Here is a 14640-nt window from a genome sequence, read left to right as displayed (position 1 = left end):
CATTGAAAAAAAACAAGTGTGTAGGTTGTTAGTTGATGGCCATACGTAAGCCACTACTTATATTTCGGGAACTGGCCACATTAATGCCAATAGCTCAAATCTGGCAACACCAAACTAAAGTTTGACATTTTTAAACATAAACGTACTCAGAACGTTTAGATGTACAAGCGCTATTTGTCTTGTTTACAGTGAGTTAAAAAAATCAGTTTGACTAAAAAATGGAAAAGATTTCGTTCGTATTTTTCACAACTTTCGACGTGGATTATCTCAACAAGAGTGTGTCGATGAACTTAGTTCTTTGTATGGCGATGAACCACAATCAAAAACCTCTATAGCGCTGGTATATTTCGAATTTCCTGAAGGTCGTCCAAAATCAGTTGTTTTGCTAGAAACCATCGATGCTGTGCTTGAACTGATAAAGCAAGATCGTCATGTGACATACCGTGAGATAGAGGCATCCTTGGGCATTAGATCCACACGCGTGCATTTAATGTTGCTTGCATGAACACCTGGCCGTAATAAAAGGTTTGTTCCCGTTGGATCTGCACAATTTGACAATCGCTCAAAAAGAGGCTCGTGGAGATTGATGCAAGAAAATGTTAAAACAATACAATCGCGGTGAATCACCCGACGTACAGAAGATCGTAATAGGTGACGAAACATGGATATATACGTATGAGCCGGAAACAAAACAGCAATCGACTGCGCGGGTGTTCCAAGACGAGCCAAATCTAACAAAAGTTGTTCGCGCATGAAGCACTTCGAAGCAGTCTATGGAGAAATTCGCAAACCGAACAAGAGAAGACGAATCATCCTCCATCATGACAATTTGAGCTCTTATCCACCGTACAGCCCTGATTTAGCACCCAATGATTTATTTTTATTCTCGCATATCAAGAATTGGTTCGATTGTCACGAATGCCTGCAAAACTGTATGGAGTGTATGACAATCTACTGGAGAATACTTTGAAAATCAATGAAGCCATTTTCTCCTAAAAATGTTTGTTCTTATTCGCTATTTCTGAAATATAAGTAGTGACCCTCGTAGAAGCTTTCCCCGGCTATACCTTCTTCAGGCTCCTGTTCCGAAATTTCCGGAAATAGCTATCAAAAACTCGAAAATGGAAAAAAGCACTCAAAGCTAGAAAAAAGTCTATTCTTTTGTCTCATTTCAAATATCTGTAAATGTAATTCTGAATTTAGATAAAATATTTTTTAAATAAAAAAAATATCAAAATTGTGGTAAAAACGTTATTTTTCTGTTCATACGATGCCGTCAGAAGTTGAAGTCTGATATACACAAATGGTTGGTCAACTTATCAAATCATACTTTAAGGGAGGGTCGCTACCATATATTTCTACATCAAAACAATGAAAAAATACGACTTTTATATCCAGTTCCGATAATGAAAAAAGTATCATTATACCGCTAGGTGCATTTAAACAGGGTCTGCTAGGTGTGTACACTAGAAAATTATTTTCCTTTTATCTAACACTTTAGGTCAAAGGCCTCAATAATCAGAATCACGACTACTTATCTGCAATATCGTTCTCTTTTATAAAATAGCCTAATGTAAATGTTTTTATTTCAGCATTTAAATGAAGTAACAAAGTTGGTGACGTGGTGTTTTTATTTGAAGCGAAAAAATCACTCAATTCTATAGCATTACAGCTTTTTCACAGCTGAATCATGGTACTCGAACGGTTGCATGAGGGGATGGGGCGCAGTGTATTTTGTTCGGAGGAATGTTCAACTGTTGAAACAAATTTTATACCTATTATTGGCGCGTCGATCAGTGTCGTGATAAATTTGTTTTGCAAACGCAAATAAATAGTGTTCGTTTTGACTCCTTCCCTCTCTCTCTCTCTCTCACCCTGCCCAGCTCGAGACCAGCAAGGGCTCGGGAATGGTTCGAATCGATTCGGGCAAAAACGGGAAGAAGCGATGTGATTGCGTGAAAGATTGATGGCCAACCAACTGGCGTTTTTGGTTTTGGTACCAGCACGACATACATTCATGGCTCACGGACCACCGACAGTCAAAAGTGTATGCAATTTCCGCATTGAGCTGGAAGATCGACGGTACCAGAATAGTGGATTGGTTGGACGCAAGCAAGTTATGTTGTTGAATTCGAGTTTTGATGTTTTCACTATTTTCATTGCATTTGTTTGCGCAACAAATGGTAGTGACAGCGAGAAAAATGAGCTGAGCTAAATCGAGTGATTTGTTTTTGATTGCTTGGGTATATCGTTTTTTTTTCTCGCAGTAGTCAACTACGTATGTGGAGTTTAACCCTTTATTAAGGGACCCTTCAACTAGGCGAATAATTGGACAATTCATATAAAACTCAACCCAAACTAGACATGCAAAGGGCAACGAGTTTATCTAAACAACCGACCAATTATTGTCGTCCATGTTACGTGACAAAAGTCAGTGATATTATCAAATTAGAATCATATTCTCCTTCTGGTCGTTGCCGCCCGCACCCTGTTACACTTGATTTCACAATTAGGTTGACACACCACACCAGCCAGGAGTGAAGTCACCAGACGGCCAACAGTTTGTAACTAACGATCGTTGCCGGCTGCAAAAGTGTAGGAACAAGCTGCTTCAAACTCTCTGTCTCTCCCTGGCGCTCTGTCTCACTCTGCCCAACGGTGTAAACTAGAGAAGGTGTAACTGAGTCATTTCTGTCAACACCTGCAGGCTGCTGGACCCGAAGGCACCCGCTACCGACTCGCCGGCTTTAGTACTGTGTGGTGTCTGACTCGGATGAAGGTGAAAATTATGTACTTCTTGCTTCGTCGAGAACGTAGAGGAGAGTAACCGCCAGGAGTACCGAAAGCTTAGAACCAGTGGTGGGGAAGCGTGGTACGTTGGTGGGTTTTGAAAATTAACCCTAACGAGGAATGGTGAGTCCCACGATGATGGCTCTACCTTCCGCCCCGATGTTACGGTCTTGTGGAATGCACGTGGATCGTCCCTCGTTGCAATTTCTCAACCAGTTGACTTTTATTTGATACTGGCGAGGTCGTTTTTGGCTTAATTACATGCTTTGGGAAATGTCCGATTCGCACTACCCGGTAAGGACCAGTAACCGGAGCAGGGGGAGGATGATTTGTGCTGATTTAATTACTACAAACGGTCCTGTATAATTTGATGTTTGTTACCGAGAGGTGAGTTCCCTTGGGAGATTGGTTTAATCGCACAAATTGGACATACTGCAGTTAGTGCAGCTATCGTAGCTAGTTCTTCCGCCTGGTTGCAGGAAGCTCTTAGTTTTTAGCGTGGCTTAATGAGCTGATTTTGTTTTTATATATGTGTTTACTGAACGGAAGATTAATTAGGTATTTGTACGAATATTAGTAGCGAAAGCCATGCAATTGGTTGATAAATTTATAGATCGGTTGTGAAATCCGTTGAAACAGAATCTGCAATTAAATATAGCATCTTGATTTTGCTTGTACGAATATAAAATATGACGTTTAGGTACTAACATGTGATTAGGGCATGTAGTACGACAGGTTTTTGCGAATGTTATAATGCGAATATAACGATCATTACACGGTTATATGAGTTTAAACTAACGATATGATCTCGTAGATTGTAACCCAATCTTCAAAGTTATGTGCAATAAGCTTGAATTCAATGTTTAAAACCCAAGTAATGAGCAATATTTTTAGTAACTATTGAATCTATTGTACTACACGTTCTTTCCACATGTTTCTATAGATTTAACTTTATTTTGAACAGATTATTGATTCATGTCATGCTCATATCGATAAAACCGACAAAATTATATGCCGTCACAACTGCTGCGTAACGCATTGAGCTGTAAATGTGATATAATGAATACTAGAGTGCCTAAAACCAGAGTGACGATATGTTGACAACAACTCAAAACATTTAATCCGAATTTTGGACAGTTATGTTAGCTTTATAGTTATTGTATTTGACAAGTCGTTTGTTCGTTCGGAACGATTGAGTCAAATTTGTGTCTTCCAAACGAACAGCTTTCGTCACTCTGGTTTTAGGCACTCTAGTGTACACATCATTAGCTCAACTAAACCGATAGTAACTGAACTGAAATAATGCCAATGAAAGTCGAACTGGTATTCCTTTTTTTTAATTAATCTTATTTGTGATTCAAACATTTGTTCATTGGTGCTGGTATTAAAATAATACTCGAAAGTGCATTAAGAATGGAATTATAATTTGAAACCTAATTTGGCAAATAATTATTTAAAAAAGTAGAATTTGATACAAGCACAACTAACTAAACTGTGCGCTCCTCTGAGTTGAATTGTATTGATGACAATTCCATTTTGGCGAATCAGATGCATGTGCGCACAAAAGGAATGTGAACATAGAGATGTATATCCTTCTTCACGTTTAAGGAATCTGATAGTGTAATCGTACCTTGAATAATCTTAAGGGGCGGGTAGGGTCTAACACTTTTTAAAAATCATTTATTATTTTCTTAATATTTTCTTATAGTAAAACATTTCAAGAATATTCTGTGAAATTTTCAAGTCTATTTGAACGAAACTTTGGAAGTTATAGACCCTCATCTATGGCTATCTCATTCTGCGAAAAAGCAAGAGCTCGGCGCTCAGGCCAAAGATTTCTACTTCGATTGACTTCAAAACTTGACAAAATTTTCATTATAATAAATTATACAAGAAAAAATATGATTTTTTGAAAATGTTAGTCATTCAAAAACTACTGCACCATTTTTTTTCAAATTTTGCACACACTTTCTACATATAAAAAACCAGAACCCAACGTTTTCCTTTTCGTTATTTGTTACTTTGGGGAGGTTTTACAGCTACAGAATGGTGGATTTTTTCGTGAAAAATCGTAGTTTTTACTTTGAACAACCACCAAAAATTGAAAAAAAAAATTAAAAAAATCAATCAGAAACGTTGGGGTCTAGAAAAACTTCTACTCTAACTATGCTGCTTTGATTTGTTGACTTCTGATTAGTCTGCGCTGAGATACAGTGGACACCGTAAATCCTGATTTTCGAGAAGCGTTCTCAAAAATACCTCTTCACCGACTTATTTATCAGTGTTTTTCACGAAAAATTTACAGAATGTTGTTCGAATGATGCTTTTTATCATGCAAAACATTTGAAATTATTTTGTTGAACGATAGTTCTGAAAAAAAAATGGCTAAAATGGCGATTTTTGTCATCATTTATACCCTACCCCCCCTTAATTCCATGATTTATCTTCTGTATTCAAAATAAGTCAGACCCGTACCCAACATTTCGTTTCGGGGCCTATTTCACGAACCTATATTCAAGTAACGGGAGTTATTATCCCATATGACATTTAATTTAATCGAGATCCAACTTCTAGGCCCGGAAATATGTACAGGGTGAAGTAACGGTGAAACAAAAACAGAAAAAAATTCTACACTTGGTTTAAAACTGTTCCAATTTCAAGGTCTTGTTAATTGGTTTTTATACAAACTTGGCACTACCGGTTCTCGATTTCTAAAGTAGCACCAAAACTTCCAAAATAGAGCTCACATAGATTTACCTGAGATGACCAGGCCGATTTTCACAAATGATAGAATGGATTTAAGTGAAAGCTTTCATCCGAATCCGGCTTATGACTCCAGAAATACAGAATTTTGAGTGCTCAAAATCTCAAATCTCTTTTTAAGCAGAGTCGGTAGGTTGATGAGGGCAAAGCGATTCTCGTAACGTGGCAAACCAAAGACGATGTGCACATTTGTATGTATTTAACCTATCCCAAGCACAACGGTCTGGAAGCGGTTTACAGAAAAAAGATGTTTCCATGTGTTCTTTATACATGCAAATAACTTTAGTCCACGACTCAGGGATGTCTGAGGACGCCGTTCCATCGACCATCTCCGCCTAAATGAAATGTTTATATCCAATGGATTCAAACGTCACAGAGAGATTTTCGATCCCTTGCAATTGGCAAGCAATCGACGAGTATTTAGTTTATGTATCGAAACCTATCAAACCTTCAGTCTTCTGAACCAACCAATTACACCCTTGGAACATAGTATGAGATTGCACTCTTCTGCATATTGTTTTAGATACTCCTGCATAAAACACTTATAATAAGAATAGAACTATTATTTATACATAAAAAGTTGTTCTTACTTCTTAGTTTTGATTTATGATTCAAATTATATAAGGATGATATGCAAAATGCTAATTTATTATTGTTAAAAATGCTGCAAACGCTTTTCATGAAAGCAAGTTGACAACTTAAAGTCACATTAAGGGTTCAAATACACGTCAGCAATAGGACGTCAATGCGAAATACTTGCCCTAATTGAAGGATTTACAATAATTTTCGCCTTTCGAATGAATTATTGCACACAAACCAATTCGCACCCTCTCGTTCTGCTACTAACGAATAAGGCAATAGCACCCAGTCGACGCCGTTCTATTGACCAAATGTCATCATAGACACACGGGGAAGCACCAGACACATAGGCACACGGAGGACATGGGCCCAAACTATAACTCCGTATTTAAAAATACATCTGGTGCTCGCGATCGCGTGATGCTCACGTTTGAACATACAGAACTTTCCCAATTGGAAGTATCATTATTGAGTATTTAAACAAAATTTGTGACTGTGCTCGAGATTAGGTTAATGTATTATATTTTTCATGGTTTATTTCTAGAACACAACAATCTACAAGACTTGATGATGATGCGATAGATTGTGAGTGATGATCCGATTCAAGGAGAAGGAAAAACATATTCTGAATTAGTAGGTCATATTAGTTGATGACCATACAAACGTACTTGGGCTATACTGCGGTTGCGGTTTCAGAGTTAGAAAGTAGTGGTCTAAAATTCCAGAACGAAACTCACATCCATTTCTCAGATATGATTTGATGTGTGAGAACCGATAATAGTTCGAGGAAGCAAAATCAGGTGAGCAAGGTGGATCTTTCCGACCCATTTAGCTTTCTTTGAGGACTTCAGTCCATTGTCGCGTAATCATTCTTTTCTCGTATGTATAATAATGAATCCAACCAAACACGATTTCGAAGTGCGCTTGCGTTCGTCATTTTAGTTCTAAATAAGCATGTTCGGGATACAGTGGTATAATATTTTTCTTATATTTTATTTATTTACTTATTTATTTCATTTTGGATTCATCGGACGAATGTCTAAATGAACCGACAGAGTGGGAAAAAGCCTATATGAATTAAACAAATTTCATACCATTCTCAGACAGGCGCAAAAACCACTATCCTTTCAACAACAAATATAAAACAAAAAGTAATAGCAATGCGTCTTAAGTCAAGTGAAATAAATTAACATATAGAAAAACCTGTCTTTATAATATAGTTCGTTTCATTCTTTCTGCGAAGCGACGGAAGGCTCGTAAAACTCAAAAATTGTTTCAACAGAAGTTAAAGCTCGTGTGCATTCAGTTATAGGTTCGTTACTACCAAATATAGTACTGTGGAATCCGTTTTAAAGTAGAGTAGTATATCGCAACGATCTGCTTGGTACTCGAAAACTAACGCAATTCTGGAGCATCAATCTCTCCGTTTATTAATTCCGCAATGGTCAATGCTTGTTGAATTTTTCATCGGTGCTGTAAAGTATCGATTCCCAACAATTGGCATCTGTCCGGGTATGGTGGCAAGTTTACATGATCTCTCCAAGGCGAATGTCGTAATGCCATGCGAACAAAGCGTTTCTGAACACGTTCAAGTCTAAGGCTCCACGATATTTGATACGGACAGCAGATTACTGAAGCATTTTCCAGAATCGGGTGGACGAGTGAGCAAGATAAAGCCTTCAAGCAAAGCGGATCTCTGAAGTCTTTGACAATTTTATAGAGGAATCCCAGCTGACGGGAAGCTTTCGAAATAACTAGTGACCGTTGGACATCGAACGTCAATTTGGCATCCAGTTGTACACCAAGATCACACACCACACACAGTCACTCTAGATAAAATATTTCCATCAATGTTATAGTCGAATATAATGGGACGTAGAATCCGATGAAATGTGATAACTTGGCATTTGGTTACATTGATAATAAGTTTATTTTCCCTGCACCAATTTGCGAACCTTGTAAGCAAATCGTTGGCAATCCTCAACACTACGAACGGCGAGATACAGTTTCAAATCATCTGCGTAGATTAATTTACAACCAGATCCCAAGAGTAATGCAACATCGTTGAAAAATACTACAAATAGCAAGGATCCTAAACTGCTACCTTGCGGAACGCCTGATTTGTTCGATAATTCGGACGACGCAACGTTATTGATTTTCACACACAGGTGTCTATCGGAAAGATATGTGTTCAGCCAAGACACAAGCTGCGATAATAAACCAAGTCGAGATAATTTACACAACAGTATTCAATGATCAATCTTGTCAAGCGCTGCTTTTAGATAGGTGTAGATTACATCCATTTGTGCTTTTGCCTCCATTCTAGAAATACATTTAGACGTGAAGGTCAACAAATTCATTGTAACTGATCTACCAGGCATAAATCCGTGTTGATCAAATGAAATGTAGTTCTTTGCACGATCTGCAGAATTTTTCCGATTACCCAGTACAATTTTATGTATATAACAATTTGTTGTATATTTTATACCAGTTTTAGCCTCCATTTTATGTAGTTTTACCACTGTCAGTCAGTACGACCATTATTAAACTCATAAAACCACTATCTGACGGTATAATCTGCAGGATCAACAGTCCCATAATATTCATGAAACTTTTATCTGTTTCCATTTCCGATTTCGGAAGGGGTCAGGGCACCTTGGGCTGCCCCTCTAGGTACGTTCCTGTCGGCCACCCATTGAAGTCATTCAGGGGTATCCTCGTGGATATCCAGTTTGTGCAAAGTGCACATGACTTGCTTCATAGCATCGCGCTTCGGCGTAAACAAGCATGTTTGGCTATGCTGATGTAGATTGGTATCAGTTGGTTACTATTGACGAAGCCTAGATCCATTTTTATACGTCAGATAACCTGTTCGACAAATATCAACAAATTTTTCAAATAAGAAGAGCTTACTAAATAGTTCCGAAGTATTTGCATTTTGTTACATCGTCACTTATAAAAACATACCATTGAAAATGAAAGTTTTAATACTCATCACTTAGTAGTTCCGGAACCAGAAGTTGAATCCAAACTATGAGACTATATGATAAGAGATATGTAAAAAAAATGATCCATTTTATTTGATACTTACAATTTCCTGTTTCAACCCTCATTGTCCAACCCAAAATATGTGACTTTTTACTTAAATTGCAAATTACTTGCACTCACGCAAAAAGCAAAAGATACTAAAGGCACACCGAGAACTAGATACAAGAAGAATCATCAGTTAGATACGTTATTTCTTATTTGTTGACCCCTCCCGAAATGAAATCCTGGGTACGGGCCTGGCCAGAGCCATCTTTTGAAAACAGACCAAGCTACATAATTTGTACTCCCAATAGATAATTAAATTACTAAATTATGTGATTACAATTGAATAGTTCTCAATTTCAATTTTCCGTACATTCCTAGCAAAATAAACTAGAATACATAAGTTCGAAGAAGTAGATTTTTAGCGATAGCAGAAATCCCTTAGATATGGATCAGTGTTGGAAATTTTAACATCAGACTTTTCGGAAACACCAATCTGTTGTGGACTTCACGTAGGACCATTATTTAACGTTACTCAATAACATGCATCGAACGTACCAAATAAATCACCGGTCAGGCGTGTTCTGCACTGAAATCTCTATTTACGAACGAAAGCGGAAGTTTGCATTTATAATAATATGCAATCGCATTTTGTTTTGAATATTATTATAAATACTTCTCGAATGCACTTGACAATGATATATTAGTAATTGAAGGCTTTAACTTTCTGAAATGTGACCACTTTTATATATTATTTCAAAACAATGCTCTTCATCGATGAAGTTTATTAACGGATAGCCATAAAGCCCAAGTGTGCTGACAGCACTCCGTCGATATCGAAGGCCAAGGTTATAATGCTTGAGCACAGAAATATATAAATAAACTACCATAAAATTCTAATTCATCGAATTAAATCGACTTGCAAATAAATCGTTACTGATTGAAAGCCTACAGAGGTCCTATTGATTTCGAGAGTTCTCTGTTCCGGATATAAGGAGTGTATCGATAAGTAGTTAGCAACATTCAAACAGTTATTACTCTGAAATGGCTTAATTTTTTGCAGCGTGTTTTGCGGTGACATGTTTGTTTACATGTCAATAACAGCTGCTTAATCGATTGGTTTCGGTACGGCTTATCGTTTCAATGATGAGTGGAATAGATCCGGAAACGCGAAAGAAAATTCTGCACACTTTTTGCTCAGAAAGTGGTGTCACGTACAACGGAATTGCAAAACGGGTGAAAGTGCACCAAACCAGTGCCAAAAATATTATCGAGAAGTTCGGTAAGACCCTCTCCATGAAGGATTTGCCCCGATCCGGTAGGAAAATGGGTCCCAGCCATTTAATTTAATTTAGGCCGGGACTTAAAAGTGGTTGAGTACATCAGGAAAAACATATCGGCGTCGACGCGGGATTTGGCCAAGCAGTTCAACACCAGCATCGGGATGATTCAACGGATCAAAGTTCGAAACTCCTTAAAAACGTACAAGAAACAGAAGGCGCCGAAAAAGTCCCTGGTACAGCAAGTTCAGGCCAAAACAAGAGCGCGAAAGCTGTATAACCGGATTCTACAGAATAAAAACAGATGCATCCTGATCGACGACGAAACCTACGCCAAGGAAGACTTTCGAGCGCTGCCTGGACCGCAATATTATACGAAATCGGTGTACCAGGACCTGGACGACGCTGACACCACAGTGGCGATGGAAAAGTTTGGGCTGAAGGTGTTGGTCTAGCAAGCAATTTGTACCTGTGGTTTGCGGTCGTCAATTTTCTTCACGAAGGGCACAATTAACGCCAAGGTGTACGAGGAAGAATGTTTGAAGAAGAGAATGTTGCCACTGTACAGAAAGTATAAGGCTCCTCCTCTCTTCTGGTCGGATTTGGCTTCAGCCCACTACGCCAACTCCAACCAAAATATGTTTTTTTCGCTTTTTTATTCAATAATCGATGTTGCTAACTACTTTTCGATACACTCCTTAGTGCCGGAAAGACTAAAATGAGCTCAAGGCTAAGCGACCAAGTGTAGGTCATAGGGTCATTGTATTACAACAGAACGTTAACAAGGCTTTCAAAAATATTGTAACGAATTTATAATTCTTTTGTGTGAGTGAATGGAAGATTAAAAATTAGAGATTGGTTGTTACATACAGGAGAGGAGTAAATTTAGCGTGACATAATTCGTGCATGACGCCTCATTACACGTTACAAATCGTGTCAAAAGAAAAACCGCAACGTCGGAACGATGCGGTTGTCCAAGAAATTCACGCGTCATTTCATTTATTCCCTTTCGATTACTTTGAACGATTGAGTTGCTTTCAAAACTACGCCGCCGTATCTGTCTGGCGTGCAGGAATCGATAGGAGAACTTCAATTTTCCATCAATATGTTAATTTTGTTCTCGTAGCAGCCATTTTTTTTGCTGCTGTTTCGTATTATTTTTCGCCTTCATCTACTGTACACTTGGAAGATGCGCGAAAAACTCTTGACTCCCATCTACTTTTCCAATGCTGGAATTTCATGACTCTGCCGGCTCATTCGAGTCCTTCGAGTTTCAGTGGGGAATCGGGGTGGAACTAATAGAGATGGCGATATGACTTCGGTGGCAGCAACATTGCAGTGGCAGTGGCGGCAAAAAGGCAATAAATAAATCAAATATGTTAGAAATAGTGACGTTCGCACTATCCGCTGCACCATCCGTTGGTTTCGGAGCGAGGATTGGATTGAGTGTGTCATTGAGAAGCATGAAAAAAAAGCAATTCCATTTTTAATATTTATTGGGTGAATTCATCGTTCCAGCAGGACCATCGTTTTGTTTCGTTCTTTCAACTTGCTAGCACTTTATAGAAAAAAAGAGCAGCGAGCAAGATTTTTGATCTCACGTCGCCTTGAATTTGCATAAATGTTATGACGGGTGCCCTGAAGCCAAAGGCTATTGCATTTGAAAGGAAAGATTGAAACAAAGTTCAGCTGGAATTCCGAATTTCGTTCAGTGCCAATCGGAATATATATTGACTCTTGTAATGATTATCAATATTTTCTGATTCTTTTTCAGGCGAAAAGTTCTATCCTACAGAAGTCGTCAAACGCCAGTGAAGTGCTAAAATAAACAAACAGAAAGCGAATCTTTGGTGCGAAAATAAGACGTGACATAAAATTTAAATGCTTATTCAGAAGACAGTCAGTGCGGAATAGCGGAGGGGATCGAGATTATACATTTCCTCTCCGGAATTTCCGCCCCGCAGCCGGATACAGCTTCTCACGACACGAGGCACGTTTCCTGGCTGCGGCGTGGTTCAGAAGAACAATTGAACACGACTAGCGGAAATCTCGACGGTGAAGTATTTTACTAGAAGTGTGCCACGTTTCTTTATTTCGATAAATGGAAAAAAGTGCGCCCGACTCGGTGGCACACGAATCTTTTCAAAGGACACTTCTCAAGTATGAAGTTAGACAGGCGATCAAGATTTTTTACCTGTGTTACACTTAGATCAAATTTTTGGAGTAAGATTTTTTCCGCTATTTTGAATAAAGTTGCCAGCTATCACTAAGAAGATATTTTCCACGAATCTTTAATTTCGTTCGAAGAATTTCTTAGAAAACATCTTTCCAAACGAGGTGAAACAATCTTTTTTACCAATTCATTTGAAGTCAGAGGCCTATTCGGGTTTCAACTCGCAAAATAATAAAGAGCTATCATTGAGCCTCATAACTATATTTTGATGTATTCATAGATATACTATATTTTGATGTATTCATCTATCAGAGAGATAGGTTCCTCAACGAAAAATGTAGAAGGTGGAAGACTCTCCTTAATAAACTTCAAGTTTGGTGATAATTTTGTTATTTGTATTGGAACTACGAAATGTAATAACATATATTGTTTTGTTTCGGAAAAACACTTCTTGTCTTTATTTATAAAAAATGGTATAGAACAGCTGAAACCGGCTTTTGATAGGAATAAAATATTTGTGCATGTTCAAGTTTTAAAGATCTTTCTCTCCGTTTAGTTATCTCGAAGAAGGCTGAACCGATTTCAACATGCCTTAACTCGCTTGAAAGCTGCTATCTACTAATAAGATCTAATGCCTGTCATTTTCGGTTTTGGAGATATAATGCAAACAAACAAAAAATCGTGCAAATTAACGTCTTCTGGGACCGACATATAGGGGAGATTCGGCATCCTGGGCAATTTTTTTTTATAACTGTGAATGAAAGGTACTTAAAAATTTCGCACTCTGGCATTTTAGTATACCTCCTTACCTTCATCGTGAATTTTTTTTTCAGATTCTGTCGTCATTTATAAATATAAATTGAGCTTGAAATTTTTTTGACATGTCTATTATCAACTATCATAATTGAATGAATAAATGTTTCTGTTGAATACCAGACCCTGTCTGCTTGGAGCGAAATCAATTCCGAGCTCAGCAACGCCATCGCACGGAATCACATTGAACATATTATGCCAATGCTGTTATTTTGGCGCGCACGAATTCGACATTTCTCTCCCCTAGTTCTATGCACGAAATTCGATGCAAACTCGCCTGAGGACGCCATGCTCGCAAAATATAATGTTACCAATGATTTGTTCGAGAAATGTGGCAGTTGGCTGTCTTGTTAATATGATGTATTTGGTAATACTGTTCCTTGTAAAGAAAAAACGTGTTTAATCCATCTACCGGTGAGATGATACCATTTTTCATCAATCCGCATGTGTTCTTCGCATGAATATTCTTCGGTATTTTCAGTTTTCATGAAATTATCTTTCTGACCTTTGTTTTGAATGACAGTTTAAAATTTCAATCGTTCATTACACGGTTTTTTCGGAACTGAAGTTAGATCAAATAGAGAAATTCTATGTATTTATAAACTAGATGTTTTGAATCTAAACGTGCGTTAATCGATTCAACATTCTATAAGATGTTCGCAGAGAGTTCCACTTTAGAGTTTTTAGTCATATTCATGGTACTTCCAGAATGAATTGGGATAGTTTTGGGTCCAACTTTGCAGATGGTTTGGTATCGTCATCTTCTATGACACCCGCTAATACTGTAATTCCATCATCGAAAGTCGGATCCGGATAAAATTCGTCAAGTTTTTATTGGACCATAAATACTAACACTAATCACCTTGTATGTCCTGAATCGGCAGTCGAATATGATTAAGAAACAAGTAGTTTTTATGGGATCCTAAGACCTCATAAGGAGGAAATCTACGAGAAAAATGAATGACATTATTTTAGTTTCGTTACACCTAAGGAGTGTATCGATAAGTAGTTAGCAACATTCAAACAGTTATTATTCTGAAATGGCTTAATTTTTTGCAGCGTGTTTTGCGGTGACATGTTTGTTTACATGTCAATAACAGCTGCGCAATCGATTGGTTTCGGTACGGTTTATCGTTTCAATGATGAGTCGAATTGATCCGGAAACGCGAAAGAAAATTCTGCACACTTGGTGCTCAGAAAGTGGTGTCACGT

Source organism: Malaya genurostris, unplaced genomic scaffold, assembly GCF_030247185.1.
Source record: "Malaya genurostris strain Urasoe2022 unplaced genomic scaffold, Malgen_1.1 HiC_scaffold_25, whole genome shotgun sequence".
NCBI lineage: Eukaryota > Metazoa > Arthropoda > Insecta > Diptera > Culicidae > Malaya > Malaya genurostris.
Note: the sequence above shows the minus strand (reverse complement) of the source record.